Source organism: Arachis hypogaea, chromosome 19, assembly GCF_003086295.3.
Source record: "Arachis hypogaea cultivar Tifrunner chromosome 19, arahy.Tifrunner.gnm2.J5K5, whole genome shotgun sequence".
Lineage (NCBI taxonomy): Eukaryota > Viridiplantae > Streptophyta > Magnoliopsida > Fabales > Fabaceae > Arachis > Arachis hypogaea.
The window spans coordinates 40,419,749-40,445,274 of NC_092054.1; the positions used below are offsets into that span (position 1 = coordinate 40,419,749).

The following is a 25,526-nucleotide window of genomic DNA, read 5'->3' on the forward strand; positions in this document are numbered from 1 at the left end:
ACGTTTTAGGGGGCTGGCCATCTCGGCCATGCCTGGACCTTTCACTTATGTATTTTCAACGGTAGAGTTTCTGCACTCCATAGATTAAGGTGTGGAGCTCTGCTGTTCCTCAAAGATTAATGCAAAGTACTTCTGTTTTCTATTCAATTCATCTTATTTCGCTTCTAAGATATCCATTCGCACCAAAGAACGTGATGAAGGTGATGATTATGTGTGATGCTCATCATCCTTCTCCCTTATGAACGCGTGCCTGACAAACACTTCTGTTCTACATGAAATAAGCTAGAATGAGTATCTCTTAGATCTCTTAACCAGAATCTTCATGGCGTAAGCTAGAATTATGGCGGCATTCAAGAGAATCCGGAAAGTCTAAACCTTGTCTGTGGTATTCCGAGTAGGATTCAATGATTGAATGACTGTGACGAGCTCCTAACTCGCGATTGCAGGGCGTTAGTGACAGATGCAAAAGGATAGTAAATCCTATTCCAGCATGATCGAGAACCGACAGATGAATAGCCGTGCCGTGACAGGGTGCGTGAGCATATTATTCACTGAGAGGATAAGATGAAGCCATTGACAAGGGTGATGCCTCCAGACGATTAGCCGTGCCGTGACAGGGCATTGGATCATTTTCCCGAGAGATGACCGAAAGTAGCCATTGACAGTGGTGATGTATCACATAAAGCCAGCCATGGAAAGGAGTAAGACTGATTGGATGAAGATAGCAGGAAAGCAGAGGTTTAGAGGAACGAAAAGCATCTCCATTCACTTATCTGAAATTCCTACCAATGATTTACATAAGTACCTCTATCCCTATTCTATTATTTATTATTCGAAAACTCCATTATCACTTTATATCTGCCTGACTGAGATTTACAAGGTGACCATAGCTTGCTTCATACCAACAATCTCCGTGGGATTCGACCCTTACTCACGTAAGGTATTACTTGGACGACCCAGTGCACTTGCTGGTTAGTTGTATCGAAGTTGTGACAAATCATGAATTAAGATCAAAGCACCAAGCTTTGGAGCCATTACCAGGATTTGTTCGAGCCTGGACATCACAATTTCGTGCACCAGTTGCTGACAGCTAAGCAGAGAATAACTGGAACCGCATTTTATACCTTTCGAACTATGGTCAAAGGGAGGATTATTTACTTCCACCTGGACAAAATAAGAGAGGTCTTCAAATTGCCTCAACTACAAGATGATCCAGAATCCTTTAATAGGAGAATGGTGAGAGTAGATAAGGGGTTGGACCAAGTTCTAGAGGACATATGCCTCCCTGGAACTAAGTGGATAACCAACTCAAAAGGTGTCCCAAACCAACTCAAGAGAGGAGATCTCAAACCAGTCGCAAGGGGCTGGTTGGACTTCATTGAGTGTTCTATACTGCCCACTAGCAACCGCTCTGAGGTCACTGTCAAAAGAGCAATGATGATTCATTGTATTGTGCTGGAAAACGAAGTGGAGATTCATCATCTGATTTCTTGTGAAATTTACACAATTGTAAATAAGAACTCCACTAAAGCCAAATTGGCTTACCCGAGCTTAATCTCTCTGCTGTGTAAAGATGCTGGAGTGAAGATGGGAGTAGATGAATTTATCCCAGTCGAACACCCAATCACCAAGAAGTCAATGGAAGGACAACAAGTGCAACATAACTCCATTAAAAGGAGGGTGCAGGAGTTCCTCCCAGAAATCCCTCAAATTGACTATTGGACCCGCCTAGAAGCATCTGTCACCAAGCTGCAAGAAGCTATGGAGCAACTTAAGGAAGAACAGCAAAATCAAAATAGCATGCTCTGCAAGCTGCTTAAGGAACAGGAAAAGCAAGGGCACAAGCGTCAGAAGCTCTCCCTTGAGGGACTAGACACCCCACAAATTGAAGGAGCATCTATCTCCCAAAATAAAGGTTGTTGAGTCCTAACTCTGTGATAACCTTTTATCTATTTTAAGAGTACATGAGTATTAGTATTAAAGTCATTTGTCTTTATGTCTTTAATTTCCCTTCTTTTATTATTATTTGTCTGCTTCTATGTCTATTTTATATTATTTCTATTAAATAATAAATAAAAATTAGAGTCTATGCCTTAAAGTTATGAATGTCCCATAAATCCTTCACCTCTCTTAAATGAAAAATGTGCCTAATTACAAAAGAACAAGAAGTACATGAATTTCAGATTTTATCTTGAAATTAGTTTAATTATTTTGATGTGGTGGCAATATTTCTTGTCTTCTGAATGAATGTTTGAACAGTGCATATTTTTTATAGTGAAGTTGTGAATGTTAAATTTGTTGGGTCTTGAAAGAATGATGGAAAAAGAGAAATGTTATTGATGATCTGAAAAATCATAAAAATTGATTCTTGAAGCAAGAAAAAGCAGTGAATAACAAAGCTTGCGAAAAAAAAAGAGACAAGAAAAAGCAAGCAGAAAAAGCCAATAGCCCTTTAAGCCAAAAGGCAAGGGGTAAAAAGGGTCCAAGGCTTTGAGCATTAATGGATAGGAGGGCTCAAAGGAATAAAATCCTGGCCTAAGCGGCTAAATCAAGCTATCCCTAACCATGTGCTTGTGGCATGAAGGTCCAAGTGAAAAGCTTGAGACTGAGTGGTTAAAGTCGTGATCCAAAGCGAAAAGAGTGTGCTTAAGAACTCTGGACACCTCTAATTGGGGACTTTAGCAAAGCTAAGTCACAATCTGAAAAGGTTCACCCAATTATGTGTCCGTGGCATTCATGTATCCGGTGGTAATACTGGAAAACAAAGTGCTTAGGGCCACGGCCAAGACTCATAAAGTAACTGTGTTCAAGAATCAACATACTGTACTAGGAGAATCAATAACACTATCTGAATTCTGAGTTCCTATAGATGCCAATCATTCTGAACTTCAAAGGAAAAAGTGAGATGCCAAAACTATTCAGAAGCAAAAAGCTACTAGCCCGCTCATCTAATTTGAACTAAGCTTCATTGATATTATGGGATTTATAGTATATTCTCTTCTTTTTATCCTATTTTGTTTTCAGTTGCTTGGGAACAAGCAACAATTTAAGTTTAGTGTTGTGATGAGCGGATAATTTATACGCTTTTTGGCATTATTTTTAGTATGTTTTTAGTATATTTTAGTTAGTTTAATTATGTTTTTACTAGTTTTTATTCAAAAATCACATTCCTAGACTTCACTATGAGTTTGTCTATTTTCCTGTGATTTCAGGTATTTTCTGGCTGAAATTGAGAGACCTGAGTAAAAATCTGATTTAGAGGCTGAAGAAGGACTGCAGATGCTGTTGGATTCTGACCCTCGTGCACTCGAAATGGATTTGCTCAACCTACAGAAGCCCAATTGGCACGCTCTCAATTGCGTTGGAAAGTATACATCTTGGGCTTTCCAGCAATATATAATAGTCTATACTTTGACTGAGTTTTGATGATGTAAAATGGCGTTTTAACGCCAACTTTCTACCCTATTCTGGCATTTAACGCTAGAACTGGCATGAAAGCTGGAGTTAAACGCCCAAACTGGCACAAAAGCTGGCGTTTAACTCCAAGAAAAGTCTCTACATATGAAAGCTTCAATGCTCAGCCTAAGCACACACCAAGTGGGCCCCGGTAGTGGATTTCTACACTAACTATTCTAGCTTACTCATTTTCTGTAACCCTAGGTCACTAGTTTATTATAAAAACTACTTTTAGTGATTCATTTTGTACCTCATGACATTTTACATCAGAATTTGTATTTTCTACGGCATGAGTCTCTAAATCCCATGGTTGGGGGTGAGGAGCTCTGCTGTGTCTCGATGAATTAATGCAATTACTACTGTTTTCCATTCAATCACGCTTGTTTCTATTCTAAGATATTCACTCGCACTTCAACCTGATGAATGTGATGATCCGTGACACTCATCATCATTCTCACCTATTAACACGTGCCTGACAACCACTTCCGTTCTATCTTCGATTGAGTGTGTATCTCTTAGCCTCTTGGTTCAGATCAGAGTCTTCGTGGTATAAGCTAGAATCAATTGGCAGCATTCCTGAGATCCAGAAAGTCTAAATCTTGTCTGAGGTATTCCGAGTAGAATCTGGGATGGGATGACTGTGACGAGCTTCAAACTCACGAGTGTTGGGCGTAGTGACAGACGCAAAAGGATCAATGGATCCTACTCCAACATGAGTGAGAACCGACAGATGATTAGCCGTGCGGTGACAGCGCACTTGGACCATTTTCACTGAGAGGACGGATGGTAGCCATTGACAATGGTGATCCACCAACATACAGCTTACCATGGAAGGAGCCTTGCGTACGTGAAGAAGAAGACAGTGCAAAAGCAGAGATTCAGAGGACAGAGCATCTTCAAAACCTCAACATGTTCTCTATTACTGCATAACAAGTATTTATTTCATGTTATTTTACATTTTACAATTAAAACTAAGAATTATTGATATCCTGACTAAGAGTTACAAGATAACCATAGCTTGCTTCTAGCCGACAATCTCCGTGGGATCGACCCTTACTCACGTAAGGTATTACTTGGATGACCCAGTGCACTTGCTGGTTAGTTGTGCGAAATTGCAAAAGTATGATTGTGATTTCGTGCACCAAGTTTTTGGCGCCGTTGCCGGGGATTGTTCGAGTTTGGACAACTAACGGTTTATTTGTTGCTTAGATTAGAAAAAATTTTTCTTTTTTTTTTTGGTTTAGAGTCTTCTATTATTGTTTTTGGTTTTTTTTAAATCCTTATTTTCTTTTTCAGTTTTTTTCGAAAATTTTTTTTATAAACTAATAATTGAGTTTTTTCTGTCCGAGTTTAGTTTCATATTTTAAGTTTGGTGTCAATTGCATGATTTTATTTTTCTTTCAATTTTTTCGAATTATTAGTGCTCAGAATATAAAAACTTTTTTAAGTTTGGTGTCCTTTGTGTTTCTGTTTTCTTAAAAAATTTTTCAAAAGTTGTTCTTAGCGTTCATCGTGATATTCAAAGTTTTCCTATTTGTTTCCTTTGTTTTGATCTAAACATCAATTCTCTTTTCTCCATCATGGACCTAAGTGGAAATGAGCAGTCCAGAAGGACTCTGGGATCATATGCTAACCCCATTACTGCTGCATATGGGAGTAGCATCTGTATACCTCCCATCAGAGTAAGCAGTTTTGAGCTAAATCCTCAGCTCATTGTCATGGTGCAGTAAAATTGCCAGTATTCCGGTTTTCTACAGGAAGAACCTACTGAGTTTTTGGCACAGTTCTTGCAAATTGCTGACACAGTACGTGACAAAGAAGTAGATTAGGATGTCTACAGATTATTACTATTTCTATTTGCTGTAAAAGATCAAGCTAAGAGGTGGTTAAATAACCAACCCACAGCAAGCATAAAAACATGGAAACAGTTATCAGACAAATTCTTGAATCAATATTTCCCTCCAAAAAGGATGACACAGCTAAGGCTTGATATCCAAGACTTTAAACAGGAGGATGATGAATCCCTTTATAACGCTTGGGAGAGGTACAGAGGGATCCTAAGGAAATGCCCCTCTGAAATGTTTTCAGAATGGGTGCAGTTAGACATCTTCTACTACGGGCTTACAGAAAAAGCTCAAATATCTCTAGATCACTCAGCTGGTGGATCTATACACAAGAGAAAGACAATTGAAGAGGCTCAAGAGCTCATTGATACAGTTGCTAGAAATTATCATCTGTACTTAAGCAGTGAGTCCTCCCCGAAAGAAGAGGCTAAAGTAGTATCCACTGAACTTAGTCCTCAAGAACAAGTTGCTGAACTTAATCAGCAATTGCTTATTATAACAAAACAGTTCGCAGAATTCAAAGAGACGCTCCAAGACACCAGAAATGCTAACCACAATATGGAAGCACAATTGGATCAGGTAAGACAGCAGCTATCTAAACAGATAACAGAAGAATGCCAAGCTATTCAATTAAGGAGTGGGAAGACATTGAATAATTCAGCTCAAGGTAGCAGAAAGCTAAGAAAGGAACAACTGACAGAGGATGACCAAACCACTGCCCAAAATCCTTCTGAGGACAGCAAGAGCCCAAAGAGGAATAATTTTGGCGTTCAAACGCCAGAAAAGGGTGAAAAATTGGCCTCAAACGCCCAGTGGATGCCCACTTCTGGCGTTCAAACGCCAGGAAATGGTGGAAAATTTGCGTTAAATGCCCATCCAACCTCTACTCCTAGCGTTCAAACGCCAGTGAGGGATCAGACACCTGCAAGTGCTGATTGTAACCCTCCTAAGAAGGCTTCTCTAACCACCTCTATAGGAAATAAACCTGCAGCAACTAAGGTCGAGGAATACAAAGCCAAGATGCCTTATCCTCAGAAACTCCGCCAAGCGAAATAATATAAACAATTTGCTCACTTTGCAGACTATCTTAGGACTCTTGAAATAAAGATCCTGTTTGCAGAGGCACTTGAGCAAATACCCTCTTATGCTAAGTTCATGAAAGAGATCTTAAGTCATAAGAAGGACTGGAGAGAAACTGAAAAAGTTTTTCTCACTGAAAAATGCAGTGCAGTCATTCTGAAAAGCTTACCAGAGAAGTTTAAAGATCCCGGAAGCTTTATGATACCATGCACATTAGTGGGTGCTTGTACCAAGACTGCTCTATGTGACCTTGGGGCAAGTATCAACCTAATACCTGCATCCACTATCAGAAAGCTTGGCTTGACTGAAGAAGTTAAACCAACCCGAATATGCCTCCAACTTGCTGATGGCTCCATTAAATATCCATCAGGCATAATTGAGGACATGATTATCAAGGTTGGGCCATTTGCCTTTCCCACTGACTTTGTAGTGCTGAAAATGGAGGAGCACAAGAGTGCAACTCTCATTCTAGGAAGACCTTTCCTAGCAACTGGACGAATGACGTTGGGGTTTTTACCAGTAAAGAGAATCATAGAAACAGTTGCGTTGTAGATATAGTCTCTAAACCGACAAAAATCCCTTCGTACAAATGTTTTGGGTGTCACAAGTAACAAACCCCTTTAGAAATTGTTAACCGAGTATTCAAACCTCGGGTCGTCTTCTCAAGGAACTGCGAGGAAGTATGTTCTTATTATTGGCTATAAAAGTTGTAATCGGGGTTTAGAAGATGAGAAGCAAGTAATTTAAATGACAAGTAAAGTAAATGGCAATTAAAATAAATAAATACTGTAAAGCAGACTTTTGGCAAGGTAAGAGAAGTTGGAGGTCCAACATAGTTATCTCTCTCAACTATAATGAAAGTTGAATCTAAATTCCACTTGGTCAACCTTTACTAGGGCAAAGGAAAGTCAAGGAACTAATTAAATTGACATTTGAATCCTATTTATTTCCTAAGAAAAGGTTGGGATTACTTAAGTTAAGCTCAATTAGCAAGATAACGATTATCAATTACGTTGAGTTTAATAACTGTTGAGTTACTGAATTCTTAACCAGAACCAAAAGGGGAAAAAGTAAAATTGCTGGAATAATAAAAATATCCTTAGATGGAAAGCAATGGTAACTTAAATCAAAGAGAACAATCATAAACTGAAAATACCTCAAATATTATTAATTCAGATAACAATCTATAACATGGAAGAAATTCATAAATTCACTGATCAATTCAAGTGCTGGAATAAATAAAAGTAAAAGGAAGCTAAAACAAAGGAACGTAAAACCTGGATTGAGAGTCACTCTTAAAACAAGAAGAAATCCTAAATCCTAAGAGAGAGAGAGAGAAGATCTCCCTCTCAACTAAATCTAAATCATTGAAAAATAAAATATATGCGAGCTCTCTTTTGAATGGGTGCATTCCCACACTTTATAACCTCTGGTCTATGCTGTCTGTACTTGGATCTGGGCCAAAAAGGGCTTCAGAAATTTCTGGGGGCGCATTCTGTAAATTCTGATACGTGGCCTCTGTCACGCGTCCGCGTGGGTCACGCGGTCGCGTCATTCGGAGCTTTTTCTTGCCATGCGGTCGCGTCAGTCACGCGTCTGCGTCGTATGCGTTCTGCTTATGTCGCACGGTCGCGTCAGTCATGCGGCCGCGTCGCTACATCTTCGCTTATGGCACGCGATCGCGTCGTCCATGCGATCGTGTGAATACCAGTTTCCTTCAAAGCTCCGTTTTGCCTTCTCCTTCCATTTTTGTATGTTTCCTTTTCCATCCTTTAAGTCATTCTGCCTTAGAAAATCTGAAACTACTCAACACACTAATCACGGCATCGAATGGAAATAAAGGTAATTAAAATAATTAATTTTTAAAGCTTAGAAAACATGTTTTTCACAATATGACATAATAAGGAAGGGAAAGTAAAACCATGCAATTAATGTGAATAAGTAGGTGAAGGATTGTATAAATCACTCAAATTAAGCACAAAAGAACTCATGAAATATGGGTTTATCAACCTCCCCACACTTAAACACTAGCATGTCCTCATGCTAAATCCAAGGTAAATAATTAAGGTTAAAGTGATGGAATGTCATGAAATGCAACCTAATTTAAATGCAACTACCTAAATGAATGATGCATCATGCAACTCTAATTTATTCACTCATATATAAAGCTTACATGTAGCCAAGTTAATTCACATTCTCAAGGAGTCATGTATATATATATAGCCAACCCTTAAATAATAAAGCATTTTAGCAAATGAGATGGGAAAGAAAACGTTGTACAAACTTGCAAAACAATTAGTAAATTTAAGCACAGATATATGTTGATGAGTTATTGAACCCTCACTGGATTTTGTGTTTACTCTCTAGTCACTCAGTGTTTATTGGGTTTATTCACTCTATTTTTCTTTTTATTCTTACTTTCTATAGCTTTGTTCTTCATCTAACCAATCAACAATTATAGAATATAGTCATACCAAAAAGTCATGAGGTCTTTAATTGAGGTTGTAATATGGTCAAGGTAAAGGTAAGGATTTATGTATAGGGTCAAGTGAACTAATAAGTGAATCCTTAATTAGACTAAGATCTCACCTAACATACATATCTAGTAAAACAAAATCTCTTTACCTATTTTCCCATATTATCCCACTTATTGTTACATGCTCATGTTTCACTTTTTATTTTATTTTATTTTTTTATTCCATGTGCCTTGCTTTTATTTTGCATTGGGGAATTTCTTTTGTATCCCCTTTTTATTAAATGCTAAAAAATAAATTTTTTTTTCAAGGCACATGGCAATTAAATCATTTTAAATTCCATCATGAGCCTGCTTCCCAAATTTATTTTATTTCTTTTAACTTCTCTACCCTTTTGTTTCTATCACCCATGTTCCCAAAAGGTTTCCCACATTTTACTCTATTTATAATTTCCTATCTTAAGCTAACCAAGGATTCACTTGGGGTTTTCTTTTGTTTTTCTGCTTAAGGCTAGTAATTTGACTAAATAGAATAAAGGGGTTTTAAAAGGTTCAAGGGGGCTAACAAAGGTGATGTAAAAGGTAGGCTAATTTGGGATAAGTGAGCTAAAATCAAATGATGGCCTCAATCATTCTTTTGGTATGTATCTATTCTATATTCTATAATTGGACATATAGATTAAAGCAAAGGAAAGAACATCAGAATAAAAAGAAATGAAACACACAGAAATGAAATTATGGTTTGAATGCAACCATACAATTAAGCTCAAGACTCACAGGCTGTGTGTTCTCTAACTCAAGCATCATATATCATTTATATATTGTATGCAGGTTTAGTTAAAAATTCCCATTATTCTCATAAAAAAATTATTTAGGGTAGCTTTTAAAGTTTTAATGTTCCTCCTTGATGAAATGTTGTCAGCTTAACTACATCATGTAATGCTATATACAAGGTTTATGGATTTAAATCTGATATGTTCAATTTTCTAGCTTACTTCCTTTTTATATTTTTCAATTTAAACTATACTATCTTATGCTAAAAAGGGTAAACTATACTAATTAATCCACTAATAAATCAGAATTGCAAACTAAACTAAATAACTAAAATAAACTAAATGGCTAAAATATGGACTAAAGATGCAAAATGCAGAAAATAGAGTAAAAATACATAAGAGCAATGTATAAGTACTCAAAAAATAACAGTAAAAAGAAAATACAGAAAAATATCCAAAATAAAAGAAAAAAGATGTAGTGGTTCACCAAAATAAACGCCAGAGATGGCGACCTCCCCACACTTAAAAAGAAGCATCGTCCCCGATGCTCAATCAAGCCGGGTGTGAAGGAGTGTCATCACTGGGAGGGATGGTAGCTGGAGTCTCAGTGGTGGTAGGCTGGGAGTCTGGCTGCTGTAGAGGTGGGGATGACTGGATCGGGATCTCAAGATCTGCAGCCTCAATCTGATGTGGGACCGCTGCCTGTGGTGCGGCCGGCGCTGCCTCTCCCTAGGGATGGGTCTCTGCCTCGGGCGCATCCGCCTCCTCCTCAGATGCCTCGGATGGTGTGTCAAGCTCGGAGGGAATGTCACCGGATCGTATCATCAGCTTTAAGTGCTCATAGCGTCGCTTGTTGCGACGCTCCATCTGGTCAAGTCGTCGGAACAAGCGGTGCACCAGATGATAGACGGGCTCTGTGGCAGGTGGAGGTGCAGCGGTGGTAGCAGGGGTAGGTGGTACAGCAGTGGAGAAAGAGGGTCCAACAGACGGTGGGACTGTCTCATCAGTAGCAGTGAATGGTGGTGGTCTGTGGCCCGGGGCTAAGAAGTTCCGACTGTGCGGAATGATCTTCCTGCAATCTGCCGCTGGTGGTCTCTCATCGGCAGCCTCCCATGGCACGTCAGCTCGACGGCCAAGCTGTGTAACTAGATATGGAAAAGGGAGGGTGCCTCGGACGTGGACCCTGGCCATATAGTGCCGAATGAAGCGTGGCAGATAAAGGTCCTTACCCTCCAGCACACACCAAAGGAAGGTGATCATAGCAGCCGGGATCTCCGTCTCGTGAGTACTCGGCATCACATAATTACTCAAGATCTGGTGCCATAACCGAGCCTCATCATTTAAGTACGCTCTCTTGATCCCTCTAGGCATGGTAGTGTCCTGACCCATCTCCCAAGGGACTGTCCGGTCGAGAGCTATCCGTGCCTTTACAGCATCCCAATCAAACTGCATCTGACGCATGTCCTCCTTAGCCTTTGAATAACCATCAGGCTGATCGGACTTGGCTGGGAGCCAGAGAATGTCCTCTAAGGCCTCCTCAGTGACCAGAATTTGTTTTCCTCTCAGGTTCACTGCATTTAGGGTAGTGAGATAGTAGTTGCAGTAGAATTCCCGTACCCAAGATAAATTGACCTCTGTCAGTGTTCTTTCCAGAAAGAACCAGCCCCTTTGCTTGATTTGCTCAGTGGTGTACTGCTGGAGTGCTTCTGGAATCTTCAGAGTTCGCTCCAGGTATAGATTTCTGGAGTTGGCAAAAGCCGGGTACTTCAGCTCACAGTACTTGTTTGCAAATTTTATAGGATCATGCGCAGGGAGCAGCTGGTCAGCTTTTTCCTGCTGTGTGAAGTTCTTCTCCTGCCATGAAGAATCGTGCATTAGAGCAATGATGGACTGGGAGGAATCTCCTCTCTTGCGCTTGCCAGTAACCTTGCCTTTTCCTTTCCTTTGTGAGGCAGACATCCTAAAAAACAGAAAACCAGGATATGGATAAAATAGGAAAACAAATAGGCAATTAAACAAAGGAAACTCAAAGCGGCAAGGGAGAAATAGAATAAGGAAAATGAGTAAATGAAATGTGATTGAATTCATGTTAAATGGAAAAATAATCAATATGCCATGGTGAGAAAGTTAGAGGAAAGTGAAAATAATTAGAAAAGAGATTAAAAAGGTTAGTATGGTTATAATTTTGAAAAAGAAATTAGTAAATTAAAATTAGTGAGTTAGTAAAGTGCGGGTTAAAGTAAGTGGCATAGAAAAATTCCATATAACAAGAATTCACAGGTAAGAATAGAAGTACTCATAATCGAACAAGGAAAACAGGGTGATGTTGATTCGAATAGAAATAAAGAAAGCAAAAATTGGAATCAATGAATCACAAATGCAGTTTATGAACCAGGAAATCAAAGAGGATAAGAAAGTCTGCCATAGCATTCATGAAACGATTTGGGTAAAGCAGAGTAAAACAGAGTTCAGAAATGCCAAACCAAAACATGAATGAAAACAATTTACAAAAAATTTGGGCAGCACTCTGGCTAAAATTGGATTGTCCCAGAAAATAAACAGCAATCATAGCAGTGCATATGAATTAAAAACTTGCTGCAGTTATCAGTAATGAATAGAAACAGGAAAATTTAAAGTAACAAGCAGCAATTACAAGAAATCACAGCATATGAACGAGGTCGCAGGAACAACAGAATTGCAGTTATGATAAAATATAAGCAGGAACAGTGCAAGTAAACAGACCTAGATCCACTAACCACAGCCTAAGCTACCTAACAACTTAAAAATCCACTACAGCATGCATATCTATCTATCCTAAGTATGAACAAAAATGGAAAAAAATTACAGAAAAACGACGAACGGATAAAAGGGGGTTGCATTTTGCGGAACCTGGTAGGCAGGAGGGGTGGAACGGGGAAGAAGGTGGCTGCGGCGGCGTCCAACGCGGTGGCGGGGCACGGCGGCGCGGTGGCGGGGCACGGCGGCGCGGTGGCGGCTGAGGGGGGGCAGTGGAAGAGGGGGAATGGGGATAGGGTTTTAGGGATAGTGATAGAGGAATGGGGGGGTTTGCGGGTGGGTGGCGGAGGGGGGCGCGGCTGGAAGGCCGGCGGTGGTGGGTGGTGGTTTGGAGGGCAGTGGTGGAGAGGGGAGGAGAGAGGAAGAGGGGAGAAGAAGGGAGGGGAGGGGGTTGCAGCGGCGGTGTCTGGACGGCGGCGGCGTCTGGGTGGTGGCGCGGTGGCGGCTGGGTGGTGCTGGTGGTGGCTGGAGGAAGAAGAAGCAGAGAGGGAGAAGAGGGTTGGGGTGGGGGGCTGCGCGACTGATAGGGTTCGCGTGGCTGGGGGGGTTATATTTTCGAATTCACGCGGCCGCGTGGGGCACGCGGTCACGTGGTTGGGGTGAAAATGGGAGTGACGCGATCGCGTGGGGCGCGCGATCGCATGAGAGGGGGGAAAGAAGGGTGACGCGATCGCATGGGTCGCACGATCGCGTCGCTGGAATTCATGCTAAACGCACGACTCCAGCGCCATTTTAGCGCAACTCTCTGTCTCCTTTTGGGGTGATGTGCAATCCATGCGACGCGATCGCGTCGCTCACGCGGTCGCGTGGGATTGGTATTGTACAAGTTACGCGATCGGATGGGGCATGCGATCGCGTGGGCCAATTTGTGCGAAATGCACAAGGGCCGCACGATTCCAGCCTAACTTTCTGTTCGTTGGATTCTTACGCCGATATATATATCACGCGGCCGCGTGGGTCACGCGATCGCGCGGGTGGTGTTTTTCGCAATAAGACGCGATCGCATGGGGCATGCGGTCGCGTCGTGCACCCCTTTTATATATATATATGCATGAAAATTGCAGAATGCAATGATTAACATGAATGCTATGCATAATTCCAGGTTTAATAACTTAAAATGAAAAAGGAAAAATGAAAGCAATTAACAAGAAATAAATTGAAAAAGAAGCGACCATACCATGGTAGGTCGTCTCCCATCTAGCACTTTTAGTTAAAGTCCTTAAGTTGGACATTGGAGGAGTATCCTGTTATGGTGGCTTATGTTTAAATTCGTCTAAAAATCTCCACCAGTGCTTGGAATGCCAATAGCCTCCGGGGTCCCAAACCAAGCATGCAAAGCTTCTGAGCAGCTCCAAACAGATTTTTAGGCTCCCGGGACGACGAATGTCAGGATAGAGTCCAGGATTCCAAGCCTTGCTTTTAAATCCGCCTCCGTCTTGATCTACATGTTTCCATTCGGGCGGGTTAAAAAGTAGAATCTCACCTTGGTGACCAAACGTTTTCCGTGATCCATGTAATTGAGCATGATACCAATCCGTGTACTTCGAGGTGAAGCGTGGAACCTTATTGAACCTTGTGCACCAGCTCTGAGTACAAGCCATTTCCCTCTTACTCTTAAAGCCGCAGAGAGCTCTAAGCTGGCCATCTGTTTCAAGCAAACCATATTCAAGTGAATAAGTAAAATTATAAGTTAAGGATTGTACCCACTTGAAGCTTGTATTAGGTGGTAATGGCCTTGGGATAGGTGTTTTTGGTGGTTCTGCAAGTTCCGTTTTCTTGTGCTCTTCTGTGAATTCCTCCACTTCTTTACAAAGATCTTCAATTGTATCTATGTCCTGGTCAAAGTCTTCTGTGTCTTCCTCATCACTTGAGTCATAGATTGGAGGTTGAGAGAAATCTACCTCTGCATCATCTTCATATTCACTTGTGGAAGATTCTTCGATCTCAGAGAATTCACTTCCGGATGCAAGTTCATCACTAAGAGAGTTAGACTTGTGACTATCATTATCGAGGGAATTTGTTTCTTGGATTATTCCGTCTGATTCTTCATAAAAGACTTGCCTTGGAGAAATATCCTCCTTAGCATCAACTGTAGTCTCCTTGACGGCGTTTTCCTCAATTCTGGATTCCCATGGAGGTTCAACATCTCCTAGGTCTTCAACCAACTCTTCTTCTTGAACAAAGACAGCTTCTTCTAATTGTTCTAGTACAAATTCATTCTCTGTCTTGTCCACTGGAGTTTTTGGTAGCTCCTTCATGCTACGCTCTTCATTGGGCTGTCCACATGGAGCTGTGGCTGATTCTTGTGTATTTGAGCGCCTAGAAGCCCATTGAATTATCGCTTGCTCCAGTTGTTGAATGGTTGTTTAAAATTTAATTACTGTTTCCTTTAGGCAATCCTCTGCTTCTCGGGTTGCTGGACTTGGACATGATACAAAAGAAAGTGGTGGTGATTGGGAACGATCGGATTGGTATTGGGGTAAGGAAGGATCATATGGTGGCGAATGGTGAAGAGAAGCTTGTGAGTGTGGTGGTTCGAGGTTATGTTGAAAGGGTGGTTTACATGCACGGGGTGGGGCTTGTTGGTAGTTACAAGGTTGTCCACCATGTCTTTCAGCTAGGTATGCACTGTAGAATGGTCTTTGTCCAGGATATCTCGGAGGGTGTTGTTGCCAAAAGGGTTGATTAGATCTTCTTGGTTTCATCCATCCTTGATTGGTCTGACCTTGGTACATATTCCTGCTGTAACTTCTATTTCCTTTAACAATATTAGAACCAAACTCAAAGCGAGAGGGGTGAGAGTTCAAAGTAGCAAATAAAGATAAAAAGGAAAAACAAAAATAAATAAACAAGCAAAATAAAAATATTTACAATAACCAATAATAAGGCACACGTTAGCAGTTCCCCGGCAACGGCGCCATTTTGACGTTGGGGTTTTTACCAGTAAAGAGAATCATAGAAACAGTTGCGTTGTAGATATAGTCTCTAAACCGACAAAAATCCCTTCGTACAAACGTTTTGGGTGTCACAAGTAACAAACCCCTTTAGAAATTGTTAACCGAGTATTCAAACCTCGGGTCGTCTTCTCAAGGAACTGCGAGGAAGTATGTTCTTATTATTGGCTATAAAGGTTATAATCGGGGTTTAGAAGATGAGAAGTAAGTAATTTAAATGACAAGTAAAGTAAATGGCAATTAAAATAAATAAATACTGTAAAGCAGACTTTTGGCAAGGTAAGAGAAGTTGGAGGTCCAATGTAGTTATCTCTCTCAACTATAATGAAAGTTGAATCTAAATTCCACTTGGTCAACCTTTACTAGGGCAAAGGAAAGTCAAGGGACTAATTAAATTGACCTTTGAATCCTATTTATTTTCTAAGAAAAGGTTGGGATTACTTAAGTTCAGCTCAATTAGCAAGATAACGATTATCAATTACGTTGAGTTTAATAACTGTTGAGTTGTTGAATTCTTAACCAGAACCAAAAGGGGAAAAAGTAAAATTGCTGGAATAATAAAAATATCCTTAGATGGGAAGCAATGGTAACTTAAATCAAAGAGAACAATCATAAACTGAAAATACCTCAAATATTATTAATTCAGATAACAATCTATAACATGGAAGAAATTCATAAATTCACTGATCAATTCAAGTGCTGGAATAAATAAAAGTAAAAGGAAGCTAAAACAAAGGAACGTAAAACCTGGATTGAGAGTCACTCTTAAAACAAGAAGAAATCCTAAATCCTAAGAGAGAGAGAGAGAGAAGATCTCCCTCTCAACTAAATCTAAATCATTGAAAAATAAAATATATGCGAGCTCTCTTTTGAATGGGTGCATTCCCACACTTTATAACCTCTGGTCTATGCTGTCTGTACTTGGATCTGGGCCAAAAAGGGCTTCAGAAATCGCTGGGGGCGCATTTTGTAAATTCTGATACGTAGCCTCTGTCACGCGTCCGCGTGGGTCACGCGGTCGCGTCATTTGGAGCTTTTCCTTGCCATGCGGTCGCGTCAGTCACGCGTCCGCGTCGTATGCGTTCTGCTTATGTCGCGCGGTCGCGTCAGTCATGCGGCCGCGTCGCTGCATCTTCGCTTCTGGCACGTGATCGCGTCGTCCATGCGATTGCGTGAATACCAGTTTCCTTCAAAGCTCCGTTTTGTCTTCTCCTTCCATTTTTGTATGTTTTCTTTTCCATCCTTTAAGTCATTCTACCTTAGAAAATCTGAAACTACTCAACACACTAATCACAGCATCGAATGGAAATAAAGGTAATTAAAATAATTAATTTTTAAAGCTTAGGAAACATGTTTTTCACAATATGACATAATAAGGAAGGGAAAGTAAAACCATGCAATTAATGTGAATAAGTAGGTGAAGGATTGTATAAATCACTCAAATTAAGCACAAAAGAACTCATGAAATATGGGTTTATCAACGAACTCTCATTGATGTACAAAAAGGGGAAGTGACCCTGAGAGTCAATGAGGATGAGTTCAAGTTAAATGTTGTCAAAGCTATGCAGCATCCATACACATCAAATGATTGCATGAGCGCTGATATTATTGACTCTTTGGTAGAAGAGATCAATATGACTGAGAGTTTCGAATCAGAGCTAGAGGACATCTTTAAAGATGTTCAAACTGATCTGGAGGAACCAGAGACAACGAAAGAACCTCTGAAAACTCCTCAGGAAGAGGACAAGCCTCCTAAACCCGAGCTCAAACCACTACCACCATTGCTAAAATATGCATTTTTGGGAGAAGGTGACACTTTTCCAGTGATCATAAGCTCTGCTTTAAATCCACAGGAAGAGAAAGCACTAATTCAAGTGCTAAGGACACACAAGACAGCTCTTGGGTGGTCCATAGGTGATCTTAAGGGCATTAGCCCAGCCAGATGCATGCACAAGATCCTTTTGAAGGATGATGCTAAGCCAGTGGTTTAACCACAGAGGCGGCTGAATCTAGCCATGAAGGAGGTGGTGCAGAAGGAGGTCACTAAGTTACTAGAGGTTGGGATCATTTATTCTATCTCTGATAGCCCCTGGATGAGCCATGTCCAATTCGTCCCAAAGAAGGGAGGTATGACAGTGATTCATAATGACAAAAATGAACTGGTTCCTACAAGAATAGTTACAGGGTGGCGTATGTGTATTGACTACAGAAGGCTCAATACAGCCACCAGAAAGGATCATTTTCCTTTGCCATTCATAGACCAGATGCTAGAGAGACTAGCAGGTCACGAATACTACTGCTTTTTGGATGACTATTCAGGTTATAACCAAATTGCAGTAGATCCTCAAGACCAAGAAAAAACAGAATTTACATGTCCATCTGGAGTATTTGCCTACAGAAGGATGCCTTTTTAGTCTGTGCAACGCATCTGCAACATTTCAGAGGTGCATGCTCTCTATTTTCTCTAATATGGTAAAAAAATTTCTGGAAGTCTTCATGGATGACTTCTCAGTATTTGGAGACTCTTTCAGCTCCTGTCTTGACCATCTAGCACTTGTTCTGAAAAGGTGCCAAGAGACTAACCTGGTTTTAAACTGGGAAAAATGTCACTTCATGGTGACTGAGGGAATTGTCCTTGGACACAAAATTTCGAACAAGGGAATAGAGGTGGATCAAGCTAAGGTAGAGGTAATTGAAAAATTACCACCACCTGCCAATGTTAAGGCAATCAGAAGCTTTCTGGGGCATGCAGGATTCTACATGAGGTTTATAAAGGATTTTTTGAAAATCGCAAAATCTCTGAGCAATCTGCTAGCTGCTGAAATGCCATTTATCTTTGATAGAGAGTGTCTGTAGGCGTTTGAAACTCTGAAAGCTAAGCTGGTCAAAGCACCAGTTATTTCTGCACTAGACTGGACATTACCATTTGAATTAATGTGTGATGCCAGTGACCATGCTATTGGTGCAGTATTAGGACAGAGGCACAACAAGCTTCTGCACGTCATTTACTATGCAAGCTGCGTTCTAAATAACGCACAGAAGAATTACACAACCACAGAGAAAGAGCTGCTTGCAGTGGTTTATGCCATTGACAAGTTTAGATCCTATTTAGTAGGATCAAAAGTGATTGTGTATACTTACCATGTTGCTCTTAAATATCTACTCACAAAGCAGGATTCAAAACCCAGGCTCATAAGATGGGTGTTGCTTCTGCAAGAGTTTGATATAGAAATAAGAGACAGCAAAGGGACAGAGAACCAGGTAGCTGATCACCTGTCCCGGATAGAACCAGTAGCAGGGGCGTCCCTCCCTCCTACTGAGATCTCTGAGACCTTTCCGGATGAGCAACTCTTTGCTATTCAGGAAGCACCATGGTTTGCAGATATTGTAAATTATAAAGATGTGAGATTCATACCCAAGCAGTACAGCAGGAAGCAAACGAAAAAACTAATTTCTGATACAAAGTACTACTTGTGGGATGAACCATATCTCTTTAAGAGATGTGCAGACGAAATGATCCACAGATGCGTGCCTAGAGAAGAGACACAGAAGATCCTATGGCATTGCCATGAATCACAATATGGAGGACATTTTGCAGGTGAGCGAACAGCCACTAAGGTCCTCCAATGTGGCTTCTACTGGCCTACTCTCTATAGATATTCCCGAGAGTTTGTGCATAACTGTGACAGTTGCCAGAGAGCTGGTAACTTGCCTCATGGTTATGCCATGCCTCAATAAGGGATCTTAGAGATTGAGTTGTTTGATGTATGGGTATTGACTTCATGGGTCCTTTTCCACCATCATACTCAAACACTTACATTCTGGTGGCAGTAGACTACGTATCTAAATGGGTAGAAGCCATTGCAACACCTACTAATGATACTAAGACAGTGCTGAAGTTCCTCCAGAAACATATCTTCAGCAGGTTTGGTGTCCCTAGAGTACTAATCAGTGATGGGGGCACTCATTTCTGCAATAAACAGCTTTACTCTGCTATGGTCCGATATGGAATTAGCTACAAAGTAGCAACTCCATATCATCCACAGACAAATGGGCAGGTTGAAGTCTCTAATAGGGAACTAAAAAGAATCCTGGAATGGACTGTAATTTCCTGTAGAAGCGATTGGGCAAAAAGCTTGGATGATGCTCTGTGGGCATACAGAGCAGCATTCAAGACTCCTATAGGAACCTCTCCATACCAGCTTGTGTTTGGCAAGGCCTGTCATCTGCCCGTGGAACTGGAACATAAAGCCTACTAGGCAACCAGATTCCTAAACCTGGATGCTAAGTTAGCTGGAGAGAAAAGATTGCTCCAACTGAATGAGCTGGAGGAATTCAGACTCAATGCTTTTGAAAATTCAAAAATTTATAAGGAAAAAGCAAAAAGGTGGCATGACAAGAAACTGTCATCTAAAGTCTTTGAGTCAGGACAGAAGGTTTTGCTGTTTAACTCTAGGCTCAGATTATTCCCCGGGAAATTAAAATCTCGGTGGAGAGGATCATATGTGATTACAAGTGTGTCACCATATGGATATGTTGAGCTTCAGGATATTGACTCTGACAAAAAGTTCATTGTTAATGGACAGAGAATCAAACATTATCTTGAAAGCAATTTTGAGCAAGAATGCTCAAAACTGAGACTAGACTAAAGCTCAGTCAAGGTCCAGCTAAAGATAATAAAGAAGCGCTTGACATCCTGGATTGTATTTTACTATTGTATTTGACATCCTGGATTGTATTTTTGATCCTGTGATCACGTTTTGGGGGCTGGCCATTCGGCCATGCCTGAACCTTTCACTTATGTATTTTCAAACGGTAGAGTTTCTGCACTCCATAGATTAAGGTGTAGAGCTCTGCTGTTCCTCATGAATTAATGCAAAGTACTACTGTTTTTCTATTCAATTCAACTTATTCCGCTTCTAAGATATTCATTCGCACTTCAACATGAATGTGATGAACGTGACAATCATCATCATTCCCCCACGAACGTGTGCCTGACAACCACTTTCGTTCCACCTTAGATTGGATGATTATCTCTTGGATCTCTTAATCAGAATCTTCGTGGTATAAGCTAGATTGATGGCGGCATTCATGAGAGTCCGGAAAGTCTAAACCTTGTCTATGGTATTCCGAGTAGGGCTCTGGGATTGAATGACTGTGACAAACTTCAAACTCGCGAGTGCTGGGCGTAGTGACAGACGCAAAAGGAGGGTGAATCCTATTCCAGTATGATTGAGAACCTCAGATGATTAGCCGTGCTGTGACAGAGCATTTGGACCATTTTCACAAGAGGATAGGATGCAGCCATTGACCACGGTGATGCCTCCAGATGATTAGCCATGCAGTGACAGCGCATCGGACCATTTTCCAGAGAGGATGAAAAGTAGCCATTGACAATGGTGATGTCCTTACATAAAGCCAGCCATAGAAAGGAGTAGGACTGATTGGATGAAGACAGCAGGAAAGCAGAAGTTCAGAGGGACGAAAGCATCTCTATACCTTTATCTGAAATTCTCACCAATGATATACATAAGTATTTCTATCTTTATTTTCTGTCTATTTATTATTTATTTTCGAAAACTCCATAATCAATTATTATCCGCCTGACTGAGATCTACAAGATGACCATAGCTTGCTTCATACCAACAATCTCCGTGGGATTGACCCTTACTCACGTAAGGTTTATTACTTGGACGACCCAGTGCACTTGCTGGTTAGTTGTATCGAAGTTGTGAATGAAAAACGATTTATTAAGACGTGCGTACAGAGTTTTTTTTTTGGCACCGTTGCCTGAGATCACAATTTCGTGCACCAAGTTTTTGGCGCCGTTGCCGGGGATTGTTCGAGTTTGGACAATTGACGGTTCATCTTGTTGCTCAGATTAGGTAATTTTCTTTTTGTTTTATTTTCAAAAATTTTTCAAAAATCTTTCAAAAATTTCTCATCTGTTTTCGAAAATTATTCTAAAATTTTTTAAGAATGAATTCTAGTATTTCATAAAGCATGTTGAAGCCTGACTGGCTGTAAAGCCATGTCTAAATTCATTTAGACTGGGGCTTCCAACCCAACATTATCAAGAGCAAGCTAGTTGTTGCTGATCCACCTGCTGCTATTCCTGATCCACTTGATTTACATGCTAAAGCTTGACTGGCTATTAAGCCATGTCTAACCCTCAGATTGGAGCTTTAGACTAAGAATGCAAGATTCCTGGAATTCATATTAAAAATTTTGGAATCCTTATTTTTCTTTTTCACAAATAATTTTTGAAAAATACAAAAAAATTAGAAAATCATAAAAATAAAAAAAAATATTTTGTGTTTCTTGTTTTAGTCTTGAGTCAATTTCAAGTTTGGTGTCAATTGCATTTTTTCAAAAAAAAATTCTTTGCATTTTTCGAAAATTCATGCATTCATAGTGTTCTTCATTATCTTCAAGTTGTTCTTAGTAAGTCTTCTTGTTTGATCTTGATGTTTTCTTGTTTTGTGTCTTTTCTTGTTTTTCATATGCATTTTTGCATCCATAGAGTCTAAGCATCAAAGATTTCTAAGTTTGGTGTCTTGCATATTTTCTTTGCATTGAAAATTTTTCAAAAATATGTTCTTGATGTTCATCATGATCTTCAAAGTGTTCTTGGTGTTCATCTTGACATTCATAGCATTCTTGCATGCATTCCTTGCTTTGATCCATAACTTTCATGCATTGCATCATTTTTCATGTTTTTCTCTCTCATCTTTAAAAATTCAAAAATCAAAAAAATATCTTTCCTTTTTTCTCTCATAAATTTCGAAAATTTGAGTTGACTTTTTCAAAACTTTTTAAAATCTAGTTGTTTTTATGAGTCAAATCAAATTTTCAATTTAAAAATCTTATCTTTTTCAAAATCTTTTTCAAAAATCAAATCTTTTTCATTTTTCTTATTTATTTTCGAAAATTATAAAAATATTTTTCAAAAATCTTTTTCTTCATTCTATCTCATAATTTTCGAAAATATCATCAACAATTAATGTTTTGATTCAAAAATTTCAAGTTTGTTACTTGCTTGTTAAGAAAGATTCAAACTTTAAGTTCTAGAATCATATCTTGTGATTTCTTGTGAATCAAGTCATTAATTGTGATTTTAAAAATCAAATCTTTTTTTCAAAACTAATTTCAATCATATCTTTTCAAAAATATCTTTTTCAAAATTATATCTTTTTCAAAAATTTGATTTTAAAATATCTTTTCTAACTTCTTATCTTCTTATCTTTTCAAAATTGATTTTCAAATTTGTTTCAACTAACTAACTAACTTTTTGTTTGTTTCTTATCTTTTTCAAAACTACCTAACTAACTCTCTCTCTTTAATTTTCAAAAATATCTCTTTTTCAAAAATTCTTTTTAATTAACTAATTATTTTAATTTTTTATTTCAATTTTATTCCTAATTTTCGAAAATTACTAACCTTTTTCAAAAACTAATTTCGAAAATCACTAACCATTTTTCAAAAATAATTTTCGAAAATCCTCTTCCTCTCTCATCTCCTTCTATTTATGTATTCATCTACTAACACTTCTCTTCATCTCACATCTCTGTTCTCCTCACCCTTGTGTTTCTTTCTTTACATTACATTCTTTTCTTCTTCTACTCACACAGGGGAACCTCTATACCTGGGTAAAAAGGATCCCTATTATTATTATTTTTCTGTTCTCTCTTTTTCATATGAGCAGGAGCAAGGACAAGAATATTCTTGTTGAAGCAGATCCAGAACCTGAAAGGACTCTGAAGAGGAAACTAAAAGAAGCTAAATTACAACAATCCAGCAAGCACCTTTCAGAAATTTTCGAACAAGAAGAGGATATGGCAGCCGAAAATAATAATAATGCAAGGAGGATGCTTGGTGACTTTACTGCACCTAATTCCAATTTACATGGAAGAAGCATCTCCATCCCTACCATTGGAGCAAATTATTTTGAGCAGAAACCTCAATTAGTTTCTCTGATGCAGCAAAACTGCAAGTTTCATGGACTTCCATCTGAAGATCCTTTTCAGTTCTTAACTGAATTCTTGCAGATCTGTGATACTGTTAAGACTAATGGAGTAGATCCTGAAGTCTACAGGCTCATGCTTTTCCCTTTTGCTGTGAGAGACAGAGCTAGAATATGGTTGGACTCTCAACCTAAGGATAGCCTGAACTCTTGGGATAAGCTGGTCAAGGATTTCTTAGCCAAGTTCTTTCCTCCTCAAAAGCTGAGTAAGCTTAGAGTGGATGTTCAAACCTTCAGACAGAAAGAAGGTGAATCCCTCTATGAAGCTTGGGAGAGATACAAGAAACTGACCAAAAAGTGTCCTTCTGACATGCTTTCAGAATGGACCATCCTGGATATATTCTATGATGGTCTGTCTGAATTAGCTAAGATGTCATTGGATACTTCTGCAGGTGGATCTATTCACCTAAAGAAAACGCCTGCAGAAGCTCAAGAACTCATTGACATGGTTGCTAATAACCAGTTCATGTACACTTCTGAGAGGAATCCCGTGAGTAATGGGACGCCTCAGAAGAAGGGAGTTCTTGAAATTGATACTCTGAATGCCATATTGGCTCAGAATAAAATATTGACTCAGCAAGTCAATATGATTTCTCAGAGTCTGAATGGAATGCAAGCTGCATCCAACAGTACTCAAGAGGCATCTTCTAAAGAAGAAGCTTATGATCCTGAAAACCCTGCAATTGCAGAGGTAAATTACATAGGTGAGCCTTATGGAAACACCTATAACCCCTCATGGAGAAATCATCCAAATCTCTCATGGAAGGATCAAAAGCCTCAACAAGGCTTTAATAATGGTGGAAGAAACAGGTTTAGCAATAGCAAGCCTTTTTCATCATCCACTCAGCAACAGACAGAGAACTCTGAACAAAATACCTCCAATTTAGCAAACTTAGTCTCTGATCTATCTAAGGCCACTGTGAGTTTCATGAATGAAACAAGGTCCTCCATTATAAATTTGGAAGCACAAGTGGGCCAGCTGAGTAAAAGGATCACTGAAATCCCTCCTAATAATCTCCCAAGCAATACAGAAGAAAATCCAAAAGGAGAGTGCAAGGCCATTGAAATAACCATCATGGCCGAAACCACAAAAGAGGAGGAGGACGTGAATCCCAAGGAGGAAGACCTCCTAGGACGTCCAGTGATCAATAAGGAGTTTCCCTTTGAGGAACCAAGGGAATCTGAGACTCATCTAGAGACCATAGAGATTCCAATAAACCTCCTTATGCCCTTCATGAGCTCTGATGAGTATTCCTCTTCAGAAGAGAATGAAGATGTTACTGAGGAGCAAGTTACCAAGTACCTTGGTGCAATCATGAAGCTGAATGCCAATTTATTTGGTAAAGAGACTTGGGGAGATAAACCTCCCCTGTTCACCAATGAACTAAATGCGTTGGATCAACTGAGATTGCCTCAGAAGAAACAGGATCCTGGAAAGTTCCTAATACCTTGTACCATAGGCACCATGACCTTTGAGAAGGCTCTATGTGACCTTGGGTCAGGAATAAATCTTATGCCACTCTCTGTAATGGAGAAACTGGGAATCTTTGAGGTGCAAGCTGCTAGAATCTCATTAGAGATGGCAGACAATTCAAGAAAAGAGGCTTATGGACAAGTAGAGGACGTGTTAGTAAAGGTTGAAGGCCTTTACATCCCTGCTGATTTCATAGTCCTAGATACTGGGAAGGATGAGGATGAATCCATCATCCTTGGAAGACCCTTCCTAGCCACAACAAGAGCTGTGATTAATGTTAACAGAGGTGAACTAGTTCTTCAATTGAATGAGGACTCCCTTGAGTTTAAAACTCAAGGACATCCTTCTGTAAACATGGAAAAGAGGCACAGTAAGCTTCTCTCAAAACAGAGTCAACCAGAGCCCCCACAGTCAAACTCTAAGTTTGGTGTTGGGAGGCCACAACCAAACTCTAAGTTTGGTGTTGAACTCCCATATCCAAACTCTAAGTTTGGTGTTGGGGAGTCTCAACAATGCTCTGAACATCTGTGAGGCTCCATGAGAGCCCACTGTCAAGCTATTGACATTAAAGAAGCGCTTGTTGGGAGGCAACCCAATTTTTATTTATCTAATTTTAATTTATTTTTATTGTTTTTTTATGTTTTATTAGGTTC

General features: G+C 39.7%; 1 non-coding gene across 1 annotated transcript; it reads right to left on the reverse strand.

Moving 5' to 3' along the window:
- Nucleotides 1-23,607: 23,607 nt before the first annotated feature.
- Nucleotides 23,608-23,715, reverse strand: LOC112780310 (small nucleolar RNA R71). The gene has a single exon (XR_003191155.1). It is a non-coding gene; the product is annotated as a small nucleolar RNA R71 (small nucleolar RNA).
- Between the last annotated feature and the right edge of the window lie 1,811 nt (nt 23,716-25,526).